The sequence below is a fragment of the Brugia malayi genome, assembly GCF_000002995.4.
Source record: "Brugia malayi strain FR3 genome assembly, contig: Bm_v4_Chr1_scaffold_001, whole genome shotgun sequence".
Lineage (NCBI taxonomy): Eukaryota > Metazoa > Nematoda > Chromadorea > Rhabditida > Onchocercidae > Brugia > Brugia malayi.
Window position 1 is genome coordinate 350,277 of NW_025062475.1, and position 1,587 is coordinate 351,863.

The following is a 1,587-nucleotide window of genomic DNA, read 5'->3' on the forward strand; positions in this document are numbered from 1 at the left end:
AATTTTCTTTTTTTCAAATTATCGTTTAATCAAAGATTTATTTTTCCCTTTTTTTCCTTTTTTTTTTCTTTCCATTTTTAATTTCCATTCACTTTTCAATTCTTTTACGCATTTTTAATAACAAACAAAAACTATTATCCAAAAGCAATAAATAATTTGAAAAATGATAAGATTAACTGGCGATGAACTTTAACAAATACAGTAAAGAATTTTAGCACTGTAGCTGATACATATATTTTATACATAAAATAAAATTTCGTTTTAAAATTTTGAATTGGTGAAAAAAAAAAAAAAAACTTTTTTTTTATTATAAAATGAAAAAATCCTTTGTTGATGGACAAGCTAATAGCATATGTAAATTGATATTTTTATGTTTAGTATGCATGAAAAATGCATGCAGTATTGCAAATGCAATAAAATATAGTGTAGGTATAATATAAACTTAAATTTATAGCAAAAAATTTTATTTATTTATTTATTTATTTATAGATTTACTCATATGCTTATAAATAAATAAAATGAATAAAAAACAAATAAATAATTAATCAAATAAATTATATATATATATATATGTATATATATATATGTGTGTGAAATATTTTAACTAATTGTGAATTAACCTACTTAGTGATAATTAATTAATTAAATTTTTCACTTATAAAAATTTTCTTGCAAAAATTTTTTAAATTTAATAAAAGAAGCAATGATAATAATATATTGTAAAAAAAAAAAAAATATCCCAAGTTTATTGATTTTTTTCTTTGTTCATCAGTTTTATTAATCAAATAAGAAAATTTAATTCGTATAAAAAATTGATTAATTGCTAAAAATAAAAATTGAAACGAGAAATGCAAAAAGCAACCAAATGATTCACTTTTATTGCTAAACTCAAAAGGAAGAATGATAATTTTCAATGAAAATGATAATATTGAAAATATAATTTACATTATGAAATGCTATAAAAAAAAATAATTATTATTTATAAATATTGTTAAAATTTAAAAAAAAAAAATTTTAAGTAAATAACATTTGATAAAGTAATAAACCTTAGATGCAATAAAAATTAATTTTTGGATTAAATCTAATAACTAATTAAAAAAATTTTGAAAGAAGATATATTGTTAAAATTACAATTTTTGCAATCATATGAAAAATAATAATAATAATAGTACTAATCTAACAATACAGTATTAATAAATTTTATATTTATACATTATTAATACTATAATATATTAATAACGCTTATTATTACAGTAATGAAATAATTAGAAATGAAAATACTTTGTATAAAAATAAGATATTAAAATTTTCTTTATATCATTGCATAAATTATTATATTATTGAATTTTCACTATCAATTTTAATTACATTAATTTTTATTATTGTTATCATTTTTTTTTAATTTATATTAATAATTATCATACATTCATCTATTTATATTTCAATTTTTTTTTCTCTCAGTTTAATTTTTTGAAATTTTTTCTCTTTCTTTTCTTTTTTTTTTTTTTTTGTTTGGAATTAAACATAAGTAACATTTCATGTAAAAAAAAAACTTATCATGTGAATATCATTCATATTCACATGCAT